Below are 19,810 nucleotides of genomic sequence, written 5' to 3'. Positions count from 1 at the left end.
AGCTGGAATGCTCAGAAATATGAAGCAAAAATTAAGTCCAGGTTGGGAAGCGCCCGGGTCCAGCCAGGTTTCACGGAGCAGCAGCTCCGGCGTAAGGTCAGGAGCAGGGCTGGCTCCGGACCCTGCAGCCTGGGAACGCGGGCCCCGTCCATGCCGGGGGCCCCAGGGTGCTGTGAACAACCCCCACCCCTGCGCTCATCCTCCCTGGAGCATCTTCCCCCCCTGCGGCTGCCTCCAGCCCAACCTCCTGCCCTCCAGCGCTGCCCTGACTCCCGCATTTTCCTCCTTTCCAGCCCAGGAGTGCTGGGTTGGAGCCTGTCCGAGGGCAGGAGCTGGCGTGGGGCCTTGGCACCACGGGGAGAGGGCGAAGCCAGGCAGAGCCCGGCCAGCTCGCGGCTGGATCCAGCTCTGGCCCCGGCGTGGTTGAAGCCGGCTCGGTTTGACGCCATCTGCACACACTTCGAAGTTTAAAGTCATAAAAAGGAGAAGCAGAGGAAAAGGTGGCTGCTGCTGCTTCAAAGGGAAATTTTCGCAGACGTCAGAACAAGGGAAGCCAAACGCAGGCGCCAAGTCCCTGGGAAGCCCAGAGCCAAGCGGTGCCCGAAGCACGGCCGTTCCCCAGGGCCCGCGGAGTTCCCTCGGCCCCTCGCATCCTGCGCTCCGTCGTTCCTGTGCCGGCACCATGGGGAGGTCGGTGCTCGCCCTTCCCAGTGCCCCCAGCCCGGGAGCGTGGGACAGCACCCAGGGGCGACGGCTTCAGCTCCTTGGTCCGGGCCTCCGGCAGAGGGGATGCTCCCGAGGGCAGCCGGCGGCCGCAGCCCCAGCACAGGGAATGGCTGTTGCCCATGGAGGAGCTGGGGAAGCTGCTCCGGCATGGTGGCTGCTGAGGGCTGGTGCCTCCAAGGAAGAGATGCTGCTCTGCCCAAGGCTCGGCATGGAACGGCTGCAGCCCCAGCCTCGGCGGCAGCCCTCTCCTTTCCCTGCATGGATGGCGCAGAGCGCTGTTTCTTTTAGGTGCTTATTCCCAACATACTGTGGGCAAAAGTACACTAGGGTAAGGACTGATTTTCTCCGTCCAGTTGCTCAGTGAATTCTGACACAACGGAAGCGCAGAGAGCAGGGCAAGAGCCTGTCTGGCTGCTGGAAGCCAGAAGCACCCAGTGCCAGCGGCTCTGTAAGCTCGTTACCACTCCATGTTCACTCCAAGTGCTTCCCGGGTTTCGGTTTTTCCCCCTGTGCTGGCACAGACGGGGTCTGTCATCGTTTTCATCCCGACAGGTCTGCGCAGCCTCGCCGTGCAGCAGAGCAAGTGGGCAGCTCCCTGCAGGCCAGCGCAGGGTTGGGGTACGGGACTCGCCCCACATGCAGGGAACAAATGACCTGGTCCTTCCCTCCCTCCTTCCACAGCAGGAGCTTGTCTACCAACCACGGGGCCGCTCGGGAAGGCAGCGCAAGCCACGGGAGCCTCTCCATGCAGAGCTGGTACCTCCTGGCTACGCAGTCGTGGGTATTTTCTGTCCCAAGAGATGATTTTCACGGGTTCTGGTCTTACTGGCAACGACCGGGAGCATCAGCAAGAATAACTGTCTCTGTTCGTGCTGTGACAGGACCTTCATCCTCATATTGCCACCACCGTGCTTCCATCACAAGTTGTACTGGATGCCAGGCTGAGAGGAGGACAGAAGTGGCTGATCTCTGTCCTTCAGGTTCCAGACATCTCATTAGGACCAGAGCTCAGATTTTCACAACCGCTGAGATTTTAGCTGCAATTGCAATCCAAAAAAACCATGCAGCTGTAACTGAGGTTGTCAGAATTCTTTTTTCCCCGCAATTTTTGCGTTAATGACAACTGTTGCTTGCGATGCTGCCTTCCAAAGGAGCATTAACACCCAACAGCCTGACCACTTAGTTATTCACAGCGTGTAGGAACCAAAGCTTTGGTGCCTGTAAAAATCAGGTCAGTTTAAAATACAAGAGATGAAGAATGGCATCACTCCAGTCTTCCTCACTACACTTTTCTGCTCATGTACGTCATGCCTTGGAGCTGCTGCGCTGACAGAGCGGGTCCATCACACGTGCAGGGGGCACACAGGACTGGCAGAGCTCCCCTCGCTGACACACACCAGTCCCCAGTCAATAAAACCCCCCGCCCCCCGCAGTGGGGTTAGAAAGGACCCCTCACCTCCTCCAGAGCTTCTGGAACAAGATCCCTCTTACCTCCGCCAGACAGGAGCATTTAGACCTGGGGCGCATCCACCTCACGTCTGCAGGGCCATACAAACTGGAAGGGTCTAATAAAAGGACTATTTACAAAGCCAAAAATTTAACTTTGTTTTCAAAGTTTGTTGGATCATCTTGACACAAAATCACTACAGCAGCTTGTGGTATGTTGTTTTCTTATTTTCTTTTTTTTTTTTAAGGGAATGTTGATAGCAAATAAATTTGTGAATGTAACACACCATACAGTTTCAAAATTCTAGAATCACTGCACAGGATTCTGTAAGAGAAGACTCTACATGCTAAAGTGACAGTTTTCATCCATGAATTAAAAAAAACAGTAATTGAGGAACGTTAACCTTTAAGACAATTTTAATATGTTCAGTTCCTAATACACAAACTGGCTAACCAAGGGAGGCTGACCAACACCAAAACTTACCGCTTCACCGGCAGCGAAGCCTGCTGCAGACAAACTCCTGCTGCGCACAAGGGCGGTCAGAGGACAAAGCTGGTCCTAGCAATAAAACCAGGGCAGCACCTTCGCAAAAACACCCTAACGTGGGAAGAGTGGAAAGAGCCCAAGACAGGCTTACGGTATAGGACGTTCACCCAAAGGATCAGATCAACGCTTCATCCTGCTCCCTGCGCAGGGTTTTAGTGCGGGGTCGGCAATGCCCGCTGGCCATGTCGGAGTGGTGGCGGTGCTGGAGAAGTGCAGAGCAACCCAGCTCCTCGCTGGGGACCCTTTCGGTAACGGCAACCAAACAGTTCTTGACCTGTGCCTCAAAGCAAAACCGTTCGAGTGCGTTCTCAGTCTGCTGGGTACGGAACAGCAAGTGAAAGAACTGGAGGGGGAATCAAAAGCAAGAGATTTGGGGGAAGAACATCAATTAAGCATCTCTGAAGGACACAGTGACGCCCCTTTCCAGTCTGTGATTCCACAAAATTTCAATAGTGCAGAATGGGCTCCACTTTGCAGACTCTCCCTCTCCTCCCCCCAGCGTCACCTCCTGCAGAGAGAGTGTGCAGCTCCTCCCCAAGCCCACCCTCCTGCCCACCGGGCAGGGAGAGCTCTGCTGCAGGGACCCAGACACTCACAGACCCCGCCACGCAGGGACCCCGCCACGCTGGTGCTGATGAATGCACACCCGCTGCTGCGAGGGCAGGGCCCCAGGAGCTACGGGGACAACCGAGACAGCGCGGCATATCCGAGTCCACAGCACAGAGGGAGGGGACCGGGCTGTGTCTGCAAACTGTTCAGAGTGCAAGGGATTACACACGCGGGCCTTTCTCTAACCTGGTAGTGGTCAACCTCCGCTGGTGAGCAAAATGATATAAAAAAAAAAAGCAGGAACAGACCCCTTTGGATTTCCAGTTTCTTGCTACACCCTAACTTTTCCGGAATGTGAAATTTCAGTGGACTCACAAAACACATCAGCAGAGACTGCTCCAAGGGGAGAGGCGTGACAGACTCCACGTGCACGGGTGGTCAACAGAAGCAGAGAACCAAAGAGTAACCCTTTCAGCCTGTTTCATGCATTCACTCTCTACTCTTTCACCTGTCACTAAAAGAAGGTTAAGGCTCAAGGCAACTACTACAAACAGAAACTGAACCATCCTAGTTCTCACAGGGCTCATTTGGATTAGCTCAAGGAGACAGAGGATGTTTATACGCTGATCACAATAGATCTTGAGATAATAATAATAATAAATCATATTAAAAAAAAACAACACAGAGGCCTTCAGGTCCAGCACCAGCCTCTGCTAGAAATATACATCGACTACAGCAGCCCTGAAGACATATTCCATGGCTAAGGATCAAGTCCGCCTTTCCTGGCAATCAGCACAAGCGGCAGACTCTGTGCTACTGTTGATAAAGTTCTGCTCAGTCCACCGTCCCACGCAGATGGCAAGGTTTACGGGATCGTCACGAGCTGCTGAATAAATAGCGCCTCACCCCTCCCTCCCTCCCTCCTCCAGTCATGTCATCAGGATCTCTTTGGGCTAAAAAGGGTTAACACCACAGTTTGTAAAAAGTTTTGAAATAAAAAGGTAACATACAGCCTTAAAATGTCTAAACTGCAAAGAATGGTGGAGTTAACTGAAAAGCACGTGCCCCAGGATAGTACATGCGTACGAGGGAGAAACTTAACACGTGGGTCTGCTCATCTTTACACGTTAGGTGTGTTTCTTGTCGCTGGAGTATTTTGTAAGGAATATTCAGCACTTGGACAATGTCTCTTTCATCTCATCCAACAAGTTGATAAGCAGGGTGGAATCATTACATTTTCCATCTATGGGTACAGAATTCTCTCCCTTGGAAAGAAAGAGAAAAAAGAAATCCATTAGCTCCTCTTCTAAGCAGGGACAGCTTTATTTCCAGCCCAGCTCAGGGACTGGAAACAGCCAGTGGAGCCTGCACAGGAACGAAGCAGGCTGAGCCGAGCAGTCCTTTGGGGGAAGCTGTCAGGGCTCGTACTACCCACCAGGCATGCGCCGGACAAGAGCAAGCCCATGGGGAGGTACAAGATCAGTAGGAGCACAAGGAAAACTGTTAGATGGGCCAGAGGAATTCAACGGCCCGTGGTGTCCCTGGATGATTTAGACAGGGATATTTCCCTCTTTCTGTTAAGACAGGAAAGGCTGCAGATTCAGCTTCTTTCAGGTCTTGTCTCAGACCGGTACAATGCTCTCACCTTTTTTACCAGTAGGCAGACGTGATGGCCTTGGATAGAACGACTGTACATGGATGCACATGAATCAACACGTTCCACAACTATAAAGAAAGCGAGAGTTTTCGTTTAGTGGGACAACTTTTTAAAATAAGCTTTGCTTCCCGTGAAGAGGAACTACTGCTGTGTCTGGCCTCAGGGAACAGACGCTTCTACTGAGCGAGGGAGAAGGAAGCCATGGTTAAAGACGATGTACGTGCCTGGCTCCTCCCAGCTCCTATCTGGGATATTTCACAATAATGAGGTTAGTCATTTGTCTTTTAAGCAAGCTGCAAATGTTTTGTGGCAAAAATGCTGACAAGAAAGTAGATCTCTTCCCCAGAAATACTTTCAGTGAGGCTATGTCTGATGCATACACCAGAGCACGACAAAACAGCCATTTGTTTTGCTTCATCTAGTACTTGTGTTTTAATTACTAAGTCCAAACTTGAATAGCTCATGCCCCCCTCTACTGAAACGAAGCACTGGGGAAAGAGGCAGGCTGAAGCACTGAAGATCAAACACACCCTCCGGGGAACAGTTACAGCCCAAACTATAAGCAAGCTGCTCCCGTGATACTTGCCACATGCCTCACTGGACTGGCGGAAAGCCACAGAGACAGAAGGAGAGTTCATTTGGAAGAACACTGCATGCTTTGAGGATACCAATGTATTACAAAACCGGAAAAAAACTCCTCTCCCAAATTTATTTCATCTGGACCTCACCTGCTTCTGTCATTGTTGAGGCCATGGAGTGTTGCATTTGCCAAGCACAGCAGGAATTTTAGAATACAGAATTTTACAGAAGGTTCTGCATCAAGGAAGACTCACCTGAAAAATGATGATGAAAACAGATCTTTGCCAGTAGATGTTGGAAAGAAATGCTAATTCCATCTACTTTAATAGAGCTCATGTGCAGATCTCCAGACTCTAGGAGCTTGGCAAACGCATCACTGCAAAACAGGAAGGAAAGTAAACACTCGGACTAGAAATTCAAGTGTCATCTGCCACACCAGCCCCATGCAGACCTTGAGACATCTCAGGATGCAGAAGTCTAAGTACTACCATGCTCTCGGATCATGAATTTACAGCAAGTAAGTGAACCATACTCCAGACTCCACTGGAGTACCCTAAGACCTCAACCAGAGCTACTTCCACACGACCTCTGGCAGCCTACAGGGCACAGAGCTCCTTCTTCAGAATCTCTCAAAATATGTTGCCGGGCATATTTTAACAGTCAAACATTACACAAGATAACTGAACTGTAACCAAAGCAATCACAAGCAGCCAAAGTCAAAAGCATGCTGTGTATCTTGCAGAGACGGCCTGCAGCCAAAGCTCAGCTCCACATGGGCGGCAAAAGCACCAATGTTGTGCCCCCTAAATGGCACTTACCTATAGCAAGGCGTCGTGATCAAGTATGAAGCACAACTGAAGTGCAATTTGAAATCTAGTTTTTCATGGGTTGAACCTTCATCATTCTGCAACAGGTCAAAGGAAAGGAGATGAACGGGAGCCCCAAGGCAGCAAGAGGCGGCACCACCCCCACCTACCAAACAGGCACCGATGAAGACTTCAGGGCTCGATTCCCTGGGGCTGGGCCTCAAGGAGCAGTCTGAGAACGACCATCACGCTACATCAGGCCACCCAGAGACAAGATTTGGGTAGCTGGGTTGATACACACCCCTACAGCAGATAAGGGATGCAACTGGAGGGATCTGGCTGTATTTTCGATTGCACCTTGCTGAAATGTATTGAGCAGACTGAATTTAAAGTAACACTTGGAAATGTCATTTTACTGTTCACTATTTCCCAAGCAAAATAATAAACTAGTATCTCCCAGATTCTTAGGCACTGAAAATAGGACTAGTACACTATTTTTAGGAAACCCTTAAAATAGAGATAATGGCTGACTCAGAAGTAGCCACAATTGTCTCCATTCAGTTCCTTTGAGCTGTTCACGTAGCTCCTTCATTAATAATTTTACTGAAATAAGATTAGAAACCCACATAGTCTTATACAGGCCGATACTTATTAAACAATGCCTCCAGCTAACCTCACTCATATCTGGGTTTCCATCCTTACTACCTGTATCTACTTCTTCATACTATTTTTCCAGCCTTGTACCAGGTAGCAGTGTCCAGCTGATCTCTGGATAACCGAGATCAGCAGCAACAGACTCGGGCTGCATCTCTCACTAGTTGGTTGACCTCCCCTCCCCGGCAGATGAACCACGGCAGTGATTTTCTAGCGGACCATGTGGCAGATGTTTCAGGCTGCATTGCTCACACACTGCCAGGAATGACAATTTCGGACATGCTTAAGCAGTATTTGGGACGCTCTTTGCACAAGATGTCATGTAGAAATACTTCTCACATCACAGAATGGGCTGGTGCAGCAGAGATGAAATGATGCCTAAAAAAGCTCTAAAGCAGTCCTGGGGGCTTTGCTGGGGTCCTGGGGTGCTTGATGGGGTTTTGGGGGCTGTGATGGGGTCCTGGGGTGCTTGCTGGGGTCCTGGGGACTTTGCTGGGGTCCTGGGGTACTTGCTAGGGTCCTGGGGTTTTGCTGGTGTTTTGGGGACTTTGCTGGTGTCCTGGAGTGCTCGCTGGAGTCCTGGGGTGCTCGCTGGGGTCCTGGGGTCTTTTCTGGGGTCCTGGGGGCTTTGCTGGGCTCTTGGGGTGCTTGCTGGGGTCCTGGGAGCTTCGCTGATGTCCTGGGGGCTTTGCTGGGCTCTTGGGGTGCTCGCTGGGGTACTGGAGGCTTCGCTGGGGTCCTGGGAGATTTGCTGGGGTCCTGGGGGCTTTGCTGGGGTCCTGGGGTGCTCGCTGGTGTCCTGTGGGCTTCGCTGGGGTCCTGGGGTGCTCGCTGGGGTCCTGGGGTCTTCGCTGGGGTCCTGGAGGCTTCGCTGGGGTCCTGGGGTGCTCGCTGGGATCGTGGGGGTTTTGCTGGGGTCCTGGGAGTTCTGCTGGTGTCCTGGGGTTCTCACTGGGGTCCTGGTGGCTTCGCTGGGGTCCTGGGATGCTCGCTGGTGTCCTGGGGGCTTCGCTGTGGTCCTGCGGTGCTCGCTGGTGTCCTGGGGTCTTCGCTGTGGTGCTAGGGTCCTCGCTGGGGTCCTGGGGTGCTCGCTGGTGTCCTGGGGTCTTCACTGTGGTGCTAGGGTCCTCGCTGGGGTCCTGGGGTCTTTGCTGTTGTGCTAGGGTCCTCGCTGGTGTCCTGGGGGCTTTGCTGGTGTGCTGGGGTGCTTGCTGGTGTCCTGGGGTCTTCACTGTGGTGCTAGGGTCCTCGCTGGGGTCCTGGGGGCTTTGCTGGTGTGCTGGGGTGCTCGCTGGGGTCCTGGGGTGCTCGCTGGGGTCCTGAGGGCTTTGCTGGGGTCCTGGGGTGATTGCTGTGGTCCTGGGGGTTTCGCTGGTATCCTGGAGGGTTTGCTGGTGTCCTGGGGTGCTCGCTGGTGTCCTGGTGTGCTCGCTGGGGTCCTGGGAACTTCGCTGGTGTTATGGGGACTTTGGCGGTGTCCTGGTGTGCTCGCTGGTGTTTTGGAGTGCTCACTGGTGTCCTGAGGGCTTTGCTGGGGTCCTGGGGTCTTTGCTGAGGTCCTGGGGTGCTCGGTGGTGTGCTGGGGCCTTTGGTAGGGTCCTGGGGGCTTTGGTGGTGTGCTGGTGTGCTCGCTGGGGTCCTGGTGGTTTCGCTGGGGTCCTAGGGTGCTCGCTGGTGTCCTGGGGTCTTCACTGTGGTGCTAGGGTCCTCGCTGGAGTCCTGGGGGCTTTGCTGGGGTGCTGGGGTGCTTGGTGGGGTCCCGGTGGCTTCGCTGGGGTCCTGGGGTGCTCGCTGGTGTCCTGGGGTCTTCGCTGTGGTGCTAGGGTCCTCGCTGGTGTCCTGGGGGCTTTGCTGGGGTGCTGGGTTGCTCGCTGGTGTCCTGGGGTCTTCGCTGTGGTGCTAGGGTCGTCGCTGGGGTCCTGGGGGCTTTGCTGGTGTGCTGGGGTGCTTGCTGGTGTCCTGGGGTCTTCGCTGTGGTGCTAGGGTCCTCGCTGGGGTCCTGGGGGCTTTGCTGGTGTGCTGGTGTGCTCGCTGGGGTCCTGAGGTGCTCGCTGATGTCCTGAGGGCTTTGCTGGGGTCCTGGGGTGATTGCTGTGGTCCTGGGGGTTTCGCTGGGGTCCTGGGGGCTTTGCTGGTGTCCTGGGGTGCTCCCTGGTGTCCTGATGGCTTCGCTGGGGTCCTGGGGGCTTTGCTGGGATCCTGGAGTGCTCACTGGGGTCGTGGGGGATTTGCTGGTGTCCTGGTGTGCTCGCTGGTGTCCTGGTGTGCTCGCTGGGGTCCTGTGGTCTTCGCTGGTGTTATGGGGATTTTGGTGGTGTCCTGGTGTGCTCGCTGGGGTTTTGGGGTGCTCACTGGTGTCCTGAGGGCTTTGCTGGGGTCCTGGGTTCTTTGCTGAGGTCCTGGAGTGCTCGGTGGTGTGCTGGGACCTTTGCTGGGGTCTTGGGGTGCTCGCTGGGGTCCTGGTGGCTTCGCTGGAGTCCTGGGGTGCTCGCTGGTGTCCTGGGGGCTTCGCCAGTGTCCTGAAGGCCTCACTGGGGTCCAGGGGTTCTTGCTGGGGTCCTGGGGTGCTCGCTAAGGTGCTGGAGGTTTCGCTGAGGTCCTGGGGTCTTCGCTGGGTTCCTGGGATGCTCGCTGAGGTTCTGGGGTCTTCGCTGTTGTGCTAGGGTCCTCGCTGGGGTCCTGGGGGCTTTGCTGGGGTCCTGGGGTGCTCGCTGGGGTCCTGGTGGCTTCGCTGGGGTCCTGGGGTGCTCGCTGGTGTCCTGGGGTCTTCACTGTGGTGCTAGGGTCCTCGCTGGGGTCCTGGGGGCTTTGCTGGGGTGCTGGGGTGCTTGCTGGGGCCCTGGTGGCTTTGCTGGTGTCCTGGGCTCTTCGCTGTGGTGCTAGGGTCCTCGCTGGTGTCCTGGGGGCTTTGCTGGTGTGCTGGGGTGCTCTCTGGGGTCCTGGGGTGCTCGCTGGGGTCCTGAGGGCTTTGCTGGGGTCCTGAGGTGATTGCTGTGGTCCTGGGGGTTTCGCTGGGATCCTGGAGGGTTTGCTGGTGTCCTGGTGTGCTCGCTGGGGTCCTGGGAACTTCGCTGGTGTTATGGGGACTTTGGTGGTGTCCTGGTGTGCTCGCTGGGGTTTTGGGGTGCTCACTGGTGTCCTGAGGGCTTTGCTGGGGTCCTGGGGTCTTTGCTGGGGTCCTGGGGTGCTCGGTGGTGTGCTGGGGCCTTTGGTGGGGTCATGGGGTTCTCACTGGGGTCCTGGTGGCTTCACTGGGGTCCTGGGATGCTCGCTGGTGTCCTGTGGTCTTCACTGTGGTGCTAGGGTCGTCGCTGGTGTCCTGGGGGCTTTGCTGGTGTGCTGGGGTGCTCGCTGGGGTCCCGGTGGCTTTGCTGGGGTCCTGGGGTGCTCGCTGGTGTCCTGGGGTCTTCGCTGTGGTTCTAGGGTCCTCGCTGGGGTCCTGGGGGCTTTGGTGGTGTGCTGGGTTGCTTGCTGGGGTCCTGGTGGCTTCGCTGGAGTCCTGGGGTCTTCGCTGGTGTCCTGGGGGCTTGCTGGGATCCTGGGGTGCTCGCTGGTGTCCTGGGGTCTTCGCTGTGGTGCTAGGGTCGTCGCTGGGGTCCTGGGGGCTTTGCTGGAGTGCTGGTGTGCTCGCTGGGGTCCTGGTGGCTTCGCTGGGGTCCTGGGGTGCTTGCTGGGGTCCTGGGGTCTTCACTGTGGTGCTAGGGTCCTCGCTGGGGTCCTGGGGGCTTTGCTGGGGTGCTGGGGTGCTTGGTGGGGTCCCGGTGGCTTCGCTGGGGTCCTGGGGTGCTCGCTGGTGTCCTGGGGCTTTGCTGGGGTCCTAGGGTGATTGCTGTGGTCCTGGGGGTTTCTCTGGGGTCCTGGGGGCTTTGCTGGTGTCCTGGGGTGCTCCCTGGTGTCCTGATGGCTTCGCTGGGGTCCTGGGGGCTTTGCTGGGATCCTGGAGTGCTCACTGGGGTCGTGGGGGATTTGCTGGTGTCCTGGGGTGCTCGCTGGTGTTTTGGGGTGCTCGCTGGTGTCCTGAGGGCTTTGCTGGGGTCCTGGGGTCTTTGCTGCGGTCCTGGGATGCTCGGTGGCGTGCTGGGACCTTTGCTGGGGTCCTGGGGTGCTCGCTGGGGTCCTGGGGTCTTCGCTGGAGTCCTGGGGTGCTCCCTGGGACCCTGGGGGCTTTGCCTGTGTCCTGAAGGCTTCACTGTGGTCCAGGGGTTCTCCCTGGTGTCTTGGGGTGCTCGCTAAGGTGCTGGAGGTTTCGCTGAGGTCCTGGGGTCTTTGCTGGTGTGCTGGGGTGCTCGCTGGGGTCCTGGAGGCTTTGCTGGGGTCCTGGGGGCTTTGCTGGGGTCCTGGGGGCTTTGGTGGGGTCCTGGGATGCTCGCTGGTGTCCTGGGGGTTCGCTGGGTTCCTGGGGTGCTCGCTGGTTTCCTGGGGTCTTCGCTGGGGTCCTGGGGTGCTCGCTGGTTTCCTGGGGTGCTCGCTGGTTTCCTGGGGTCTTCGCTGGGGTCCTGGGGTGCTCGCTGGTTTCCTGGGGTCTTCGCTGGGTTCCTGGGGTGCTCGCTGGGGTTCTGGGGTCTTCGCTGGGGTCCTGGTGGCTTCGCTGGGGTCCTGGTGGCTTCGCTGGTGTCCTGGGGTGTTCGCTGGGATCCTGGCGGTTCTCGCTGGGGTGCTGGAAACTTCGCTGGTGTCCTGGGGGCTTCGCTGTTGTCCTAGAGGCTTCGCTGGACTCCTGGGGTGCTCGCTGGGGTCCTGGGGGCTCTGTTGGGGTACTGGAGGCTTCAGTGGTGTCCTGGGGTGCTCGCTGGTGTCCTGGGGGCTTTGCTGGTGTCCTGGGGTCTTTGCTGGGGTCCTGGGGTGCTCGCTGTTTTCCTGAGGGCTTCGCTGGTATCCTGTGGGCTTTGCTGGGCTCCTGGGGTGCTTGCTGGGGTCCTTGGGGCTTCGCTGGAGTCCTGGGGTGCTCACTGGGGTGCTGGGGGCTTCGCTGGTGTCCTGAAGGCTTCATTGGTGTCCTGCAGTGCTTGCTGGGATCCTGGGGTTCTCGCCGGGGTGCTGGAAAATTCGCTGTGGTCCTGGGGTGCTCGCTGGGGTCTTGGGGTCTTTGCTGGGGTCCAAGGGGCTTTGCTGATGTTTTGGGTACTTTGCTGGTGTGCTGGGGTGATCGCTGGTGTCCTGTGGTGCTCTCTGTGGTCCTGGGTGCTTTGCTGGGGTCCTGGGGTGGTCACTGGTGTTTTGGGAGCTGTGCTGGGGTCCTTGGGTGGTTGCAGGGGTTTTAAGGGCTTTGCTAGGATCCTGGGTGTTTTGCTGGGGTCCTGGGTTTCTCGCTGGGGTTCTGGTGCTTCGCTGGGGTTTTGTGGACTTTGCTGGGGTCCTGGGGTCTTTGCTGGGGTCTTTGCTGAGGTGCTGGGGTGCTCGCTGATGTCCTTGGGGCTTCGCTGGGGTCCTGGGGGCTTTGCTGGGGTCCTGGGGTGCTCGCTGGGGTCCTGGGGGCTTTGCTGGGTTTCTGGGGGCTTCGCCGTGGTCCTGGGGTACTCGCTGGTATCCTGGGTGCTTCACTGTGGTCCTGGAGGCTTCGCTGGGTTCCTGGGGTGCTCGCTGTTGTCCTGGGGACTTTGCTGGGATGCTGGGGGCTTCGCTGCGGTCCTGGGGTGCTCGCTGTTGTCCTGGGGTGCTCCCAGGGTTCCTGGGGGCTTTGCTGGGGTGCTCGGTTGCTCGCTGGGGTCCTTGGGTTCTGACTGAAATCCTGAGGTCTTCGCTGTGGTCCTGGGGTGCTCGCTGGGGTCCTGAGGGCTGTGCTGGAGTCCTTGGGTGCTCGCTGGGGTGCTGGGGGCTTCGCTGGTGTCCTGAAGGCTTCACTGGGTCCCTGGGGTGCTCGCTGGGATCCTAGGGTTCTCGCCAGGGTGCTGGAAACTTCACTGGTTTTCTGAGGGCTTGGCTGGGTTCCTGGGGGCTTTTTTGGGTTCCTGGGGTGCTCGCTGGTGTCCTGGGGTGCTCGCTCGTGTCCTGGGTCTTTGCTGGGGTCCTGGGGTGCTCGCTGGTGTCCTGAGGTCTTCGCTGGGGTCCTGGGGGCTTTGCTGGGCTCCTCGGGTGCTGGCTGGGGTCCTGGGGGCTTCGCTGGAGTCCTGGGGTGCTCGCTGGTGTCCTGGAGTTGTTGCCGGGGTGCTGGAAATTTCGCTGGTGTCCTGGGGGCTTTGCTGGGTTCCTGGGGTGCTCGCTGGTGTCCTGGGGGCTTCACTGTCGTGCTGCAGTCTTCTCTGGGGTCCTCGGGGCTTCACTGGGGTCCTGGGGTGCTCGCTGGTGTCATGGGATGCTCGCTGGTGTGCTGGGGTGCTGGCTGGGGTCCTGGGGGCTTCGCTGGTGTCCTGCGGGCTCTGTTGAGGTCCTCGGGGCTCTGCTGTGGTCCTGGGTGCTTTGCTGGGGTCCTGGGTGCTCGCTGGGGTTTCAGGGGGCTGTGCTTGGGGTCCTGGGGTGGTTGCTGGGGTTTTGAGTGCTTTGCTGGGGTCCTGGGTGCTCGCTGGGGTCTTGGGGGATTTGCTGGGGTCCTGGGGGGTTTGCTGGTGTCCTGGGGGTTTTGCTGGGGTCTTGGGTTTCTCGCTGGTTTCCTGGGTCTTCGCTGGGGTTTTGGGGACTTTGCTGGGGTGCTGGGGTGCTCGCTGCGGTCCTGGTGGCTTTGCTGGGTTCCTGGGGTCTTTGCTGGGGTCCGGGGGTGCTCGCTGGGTTCCTGAGGGCTTCGCTGGGGTCTTGGGGGCTTTGCTGGGCTCCTCGGGTGCTGGCTGGGGTCCTGGGGGCTTCACTGGAGTCCTGGGGTGCTCGCTGGTGTCCTGGAGTTGACGCCGGGGTGCTGGAAAGTTCGCTGGTGTCCTGGGGGCTTTGCTGGGTTCCTGGGGTGCTCGCTGGTGTCCTGGGGGCTTCGCTGTCGTGCTGCGGTCTTCTCTGGGGTCCTCGGGTCTTTGCTGGGTTCCTGGGTTGCTCGCTGGTGTCCTGGGGGTTTTTCTGGGGTCCTGGGGTGCTCGCTGGGGTCCTGGGGGCTCTGTTGGGGTACTGGGGTCTTCAGTGGTGTCCTGAGGGCTCTGTTGTGTTCCTGGGAAATTCACTTGAGTCCTGGGGGCTCTGTTGTTCTCTTGGGGACTCTGTTGTGGTCCTGCGGGCTCTGTTGGGGTACTGGGGTCTTCAGTGGTGTCCTGAGGGCTCTGTTGTGTTCCTGGGAAATTCACTCAAGTCCTGGGGGCTCTGTTGTTCTCTTGGGGACTCTGTTGGAGTCCTGGGGTCCTCGCTGGGGTCCTGGGGGCTCTGTTGGGTCCCTGGGGGCTTCGCTGGGGTCCTGGCGGCTCTGTTGGTGTCCTGGGGGCTTTGCTGGGGTCCTGGGGTGTTCGCTGGGGTTTGGGGGTTTTTCTGGGTTCCTGGGGTACTCGCTGGTGTCCTGGGGATTTTGCTGGGGTCCTGGGATGCTCGCTGGTGTCCTGGGGGCCTCGCTGGGGTTCGGGGGTCTTTGCTGGGGTCCTGGGGTCTTTGCTGGTGTCCTGGGTTGCTCGCTGGTGTGCTGAGGGCTTTGCTGGTGTCCTGGGGTCTTTGCTGGTGTCCTGGGATGCTCGCTGTTGTCCTGAGGGCTCGCTGGGGTCCTGCGTGCTTGCTGGGCTCCTGGGGTGCTTATTGGTGTCCTGGGGCCTTCGCTGGAGTTCTGTGGTGCTCACTGGGGTGCTGGGGACTTCGCTGGTGTCTTGAAGGCTTTTCTGGCTTCCTGGGGTACTTGCTGGGGTCCTGGGATTCTCGCTGGGGTGCTGGAAACTTCGCTGGTGTCCTGGGGGCTTTGCTGGGGTCCTTGGGGCTTTGCTGGGGTGCTGGGTTGCTCGCTGGTGTCTTGGGAGATTCGATTGTGTGCTGGGGGATTTACTTGGGTTCTGGGGGCTTCACTATTGTCCTGGGGTACTCGCTGATGTCCTGGGGGCTTCACTGTGGTGCTAGGGTCCTCGCTGGGGTCCTGGGGTCTTTGCTGTTGTGCTAGGGTCCTCGCTGGTGTCCTGGGGGCTTTGCTGGTGTGCTGGGGTGCTTGCTGGTGTCCTGGGGTCTTCACTGTGGTGCTAGGGTCCTCGCTGGGGTCCTGGGGGCTTTGCTGGTGTGCTGGGGTGCTCGCTGGGGTCCTGGGGTGCTCGCTGGGGTCCTGAGGGCTTTGCTGGGGTCCTGGGGTGATTGCTGTGGTCCTGGGGGTTTCGCTGGTATCCTGGAGGGTTTGCTGGTGTCCTGGGGTGCTCGCTGGTGTCCTGGTGTGCTCGCTGGGGTCCTGGGAACTTCGCTGGTGTTATGGGGACTTTGGCGGTGTCCTGGTGTGCTCGCTGGTGTTTTGGAGTGCTCACTGGTGTCCTGAGGGCTTTGCTGGGGTCCTGGGGTCTTTGCTGAGGTCCTGGGGTGCTCGGTGGTGTGCTGGGGCCTTTGGTAGGGTCCTGGGGGCTTTGGTGGTGTGCTGGTGTGCTCGCTGGGGTCCTGGTGGTTTCGCTGGGGTCCTAGGGTGCTCGCTGGTGTCCTGGGGTCTTCACTGTGGTGCTAGGGTCCTCGCTGGAGTCCTGGGGGCTTTGCTGGGGTGCTGGGGTGCTTGGTGGGGTCCCGGTGGCTTCGCTGGGGTCCTGGGGTGCTCGCTGGTGTCCTGGGGTCTTCGCTGTGGTGCTAGGGTCCTCGCTGGTGTCCTGGGGGCTTTGCTGGGGTGCTGGGTTGCTCGCTGGTGTCCTGGGGTCTTCGCTGTGGTGCTAGGGTCGTCGCTGGGGTCCTGGGGGCTTTGCTGGTGTGCTGGGGTGCTTGCTGGTGTCCTGGGGTCTTCGCTGTGGTGCTAGGGTCCTCGCTGGGGTCCTGGGGGCTTTGCTGGTGTGCTGGTGTGCTCGCTGGGGTCCTGAGGTGCTCGCTGATGTCCTGAGGGCTTTGCTGGGGTCCTGGGGTGATTGCTGTGGTCCTGGGGGTTTCGCTGGGGTCCTGGGGGCTTTGCTGGTGTCCTGGGGTGCTCCCTGGTGTCCTGATGGCTTCGCTGGGGTCCTGGGGGCTTCGCTGGGATCCTGGAGTGCTCACTGGGGTCGTGGGGGATTTGCTGGTGTCCTGGTGTGCTCGCTGGTGTCCTGGTGTGCTCGCTGGGGTCCTGTGGTCTTCGCTGGTGTTATGGGGATTTTGGTGGTGTCCTGGTGTGCTCGCTGGGGTTTTGGGGTGCTCACTGGTGTCCTGAGGGCTTTGCTGGGGTCCTGGGTTCTTTGCTGAGGTCCTGGAGTGCTCGGTGGTGTGCTGGGACCTTTGCTGGGGTCTTGGGGTGCTCGCTGGGGTCCTGGTGGCTTCGCTGGAGTCCTGGGGTGCTCGCTGGTGTCCTGGGGGCTTCGCCAGTGTCCTGAAGGCCTCACTGGGGTCCAGGGGTTCTTGCTGGGGTCCTGGGGTGCTCGCTAAGGTGCTGGAGGTTTCGCTGAGGTCCTGGGGTCTTCGCTGGGTTCCTGGGATGCTCGCTGAGGTTCTGGGGTCTTCGCTGTTGTGCTAGGGTCCTCGCTGGGGTCCTGGGGGCTTTGCTGGGGTCCTGGGGTGCTCGCTGGGGTCCTGGTGGCTTCGCTGGGGTCCTGGGGTGCTCGCTGGTGTCCTGGGGTCTTCACTGTGGTGCTAGGGTCCTCGCTGGGGTCCTGGGGGCTTTGCTGGGGTGCTGGGGTGCTTGCTGGGGCCCTGGTGGCTTTGCTGGTGTCCTGGGCTCTTCGCTGTGGTGCTAGGGTCCTCGCTGGTGTCCTGGGGGCTTTGCTGGTGTGCTGGGGTGCTCTCTGGGGTCCTGGGGTGCTCGCTGGGGTCCTGAGGGCTTTGCTGGGGTCCTGAGGTGATTGCTGTGGTCCTGGGGGTTTCGCTGGGATCCTGGAGGGTTTGCTGGTGTCCTGGTGTGCTCGCTGGGGTCCTGGGAACTTCGCTGGTGTTATGGGGACTTTGGTGGTGTCCTGGTGTGCTCGCTGGGGTTTTGGGGTGCTCACTGGTGTCCTGAGGGCTTTGCTGGGGTCCTGGGGTCTTTGCTGGGGTCCTGGGGTGCTCGGTGGTGTGCTGGGGCCTTTGGTGGGGTCATGGGGTTCTCACTGGGGTCCTGGTGGCTTCACTGGGGTCCTGGGATGCTCGCTGGTGTCCTGTGGTCTTCACTGTGGTGCTAGGGTCGTCGCTGGTGTCCTGGGGGCTTTGCTGGTGTGCTGGGGTGCTCGCTGGGGTCCCGGTGGCTTTGCTGGGGTCCTGGGGTGCTCGCTGGTGTCCTGGGGTCTTCGCTGTGGTTCTAGGGTCCTCGCTGGGGTCCTGGGGGCTTTGGTGGTGTGCTGGGTTGCTTGCTGGGGTCCTGGTGGCTTCGCTGGAGTCCTGGGGTCTTCGCTGGTGTCCTGGGGGCTTGCTGGGATCCTGGGGTGCTCGCTGGTGTCCTGGGGTCTTCGCTGTGGTGCTAGGGTCGTCGCTGGGGTCCTGGGGGCTTTGCTGGAGTGCTGGTGTGCTCGCTGGGGTCCTGGTGGCTTCGCTGGGGTCCTGGGGTGCTTGCTGGGGTCCTGGGGTCTTCACTGTGGTGCTAGGGTCCTCGCTGGGGTCCTGGGGGCTTTGCTGGGGTGCTGGGGTGCTTGGTGGGGTCCCGGTGGCTTCGCTGGGGTCCTGGGGTGCTCGCTGGTGTCCTGGGGCTTTGCTGGGGTCCTAGGGTGATTGCTGTGGTCCTGGGGGTTTCTCTGGGGTCCTGGGGGCTTTGCTGGTGTCCTGGGGTGCTCCCTGGTGTCCTGATGGGTTCGCTGGGGTCCTGGGGGCTTTGCTGGGATCCTGGAGTGCTCACTGGGGTCGTGGGGGATTTGCTGGTGTCCTGGGGTGCTCGCTGGTGTTTTGGGGTGCTCGCTGGTGTCCTGAGGGCTTTGCTGGGGTCCTGGGGTCTTTGCTGCGGTCCTGGGATGCTCGGTGGCGTGCTGGGACCTTTGCTGGGGTCCTGGGGTGCTCGCTGGGGTCCTGGGGTCTTCGCTGGAGTCCTGGGGTGCTCCCTGGGACCCTGGGGGCTTTGCCTGTGTCCTGAAGGCTTCACTGTGGTCCAGGGGTTCTCCCTGGTGTCTTGGGGTGCTCGCTAAGGTGCTGGAGGTTTCGCTGAGGTCCTGGGGTCTTTGCTGGTGTGCTGGGGTGCTCGCTGGGGTCCTGGAGGCTTTGCTGGGGTCCTGGGGGCTTTGGTGGGGTCCTGGGATGCTCGCTGGTGTCCTGGGGGTTCGCTGGGTTCCTGGGGTGCTCGCTGGTTTCCTGGGGTCTTCGCTGGGGTCCTGGGGTGCTCGCTGGTTTCCTGGGGTGCTCGCTGGTTTCCTGGGGTCTTCGCTGGGGTCCTGGGGTGCTCGCTGGTTTCCTGGGGTCTTCGCTGGGTTCCTGGGGTGCTCGCTGGGGTTCTGGGGTCTTCGCTGGGGTCCTGGTGGCTTCGCTGGGGTCCTGGTGGCTTCGCTGGTGTCCTGGGGTGTTCGCTGGGATCCTGGCGGTTCTCGCTGGGGTGCTGGAAACTTCGCTGGTGTCCTGGGGGCTTCGCTGTTGTCCTAGAGGCTTCGCTGGACTCCTGGGGTGCTCGCTGGGGTCCTGGGGGCTCTGTTGGGGTACTGGAGGCTTCAGTGGTGTCCTGGGGTGCTCGCTGGTGTCCTGGGGGCTTTGCTGGTGTCCTGGGGTCTTTGCTGGGGTCCTGGGGTGCTCGCTGTTTTCCTGAGGGCTTCGCTGGTATCCTGTGGGCTTTGCTGGGCTCCTGGGGTGCTTGCTGGGGTCCTTGGGGCTTCGCTGGAGTCCTGGGGTGCTCACTGGGGTGCTGGGGGCTTCGCTGGTGTCCTGAAGGCTTCATTGGTGTCCTGCAGTGCTTGCTGGGATCCTGGGGTTCTCGCCGGGGTGCTGGAAAATTCGCTGTGGTCCTGGGGTGCTCGCTGGGGTCTTGGGGTCTTTGCTGGGGTCCAAGGGGCTTTGCTGATGTTTTGGGTACTTTGCTGGTGTGCTGGGGTGATCGCTGGTGTCCTGTGGTGCTCTCTGTGGTCCTGGGTGCTTTGCTGGGGTCCTGGGGTGGTCACTGGTGTTTTGGGAGCTGTGCTGGGGTCCTTGGGTGGTTGCAGGGGTTTTAAGGGCTTTGCTAGGATCCTGGGTGTTTTGCTGGGGTCCTGGGTTTCTCGCTGGGGTTCTGGTGCTTCGCTGGGGTTTTGTGGACTTTGCTGGGGTCCTGGGGTCTTTGCTGGGGTCTTTGCTGAGGTGCTGGGGTGCTCGCTGATGTCCTTGGGGCTTCGCTGGGGTCCTGGGGGCTTTGCTGGGGTCCTGGGGTGCTCGCTGGGGTCCTGGGGGCTTTGCTGGGTTTCTGGGGGCTTCGCCGTGGTCCTGGGGTACTCGCTGGTATCCTGGGTGCTTCACTGTGGTCCTGGAGGCTTCGCTGGGTTCCTGGGGTGCTCGCTGTTGTCCTGGGGACTTTGCTGGGATGCTGGGGGCTTCGCTGCGGTCCTGGGGTGCTCGCTGTTGTCCTGGGGTGCTCCCAGGGTTCCTGGGGGCTTTGCTGGGGTGCTCGGTTGCTCGCTGGGGTCCTTGGGTTCTGACTGAAATCCTGAGGTCTTCGCTGTGGTCCTGGGGTGCTCGCTGGGGTCCTGAGGGCTGTGCTGGAGTCCTTGGGTGCTCGCTGGGGTGCTGGGGGCTTCGCTGGTGTCCTGAAGGCTTCACTGGGTCCCTGGGGTGCTCGCTGGGATCCTAGGGTTCTCGCCAGGGTGCTGGAAACTTCACTGGTTTTCTGAGGGCTTGGCTGGGTTCCTGGGGGCTTTTTTGGGTTCCTGGGGTGCTCGCTGGTGTCCTGGGGTGCTCGCTCGTGTCCTGGGTCTTTGCTGGGGTCCTGGGGTGCTCGCTGGTGTCCTGAGGTCTTCGCTG

This window comes from Opisthocomus hoazin, chromosome 27, assembly GCF_030867145.1.
Source record: "Opisthocomus hoazin isolate bOpiHoa1 chromosome 27, bOpiHoa1.hap1, whole genome shotgun sequence".
Classification (NCBI taxonomy): Eukaryota; Metazoa; Chordata; class Aves; order Opisthocomiformes; family Opisthocomidae; genus Opisthocomus; species Opisthocomus hoazin.
This window is presented reverse-complemented; position numbering follows the sequence as displayed.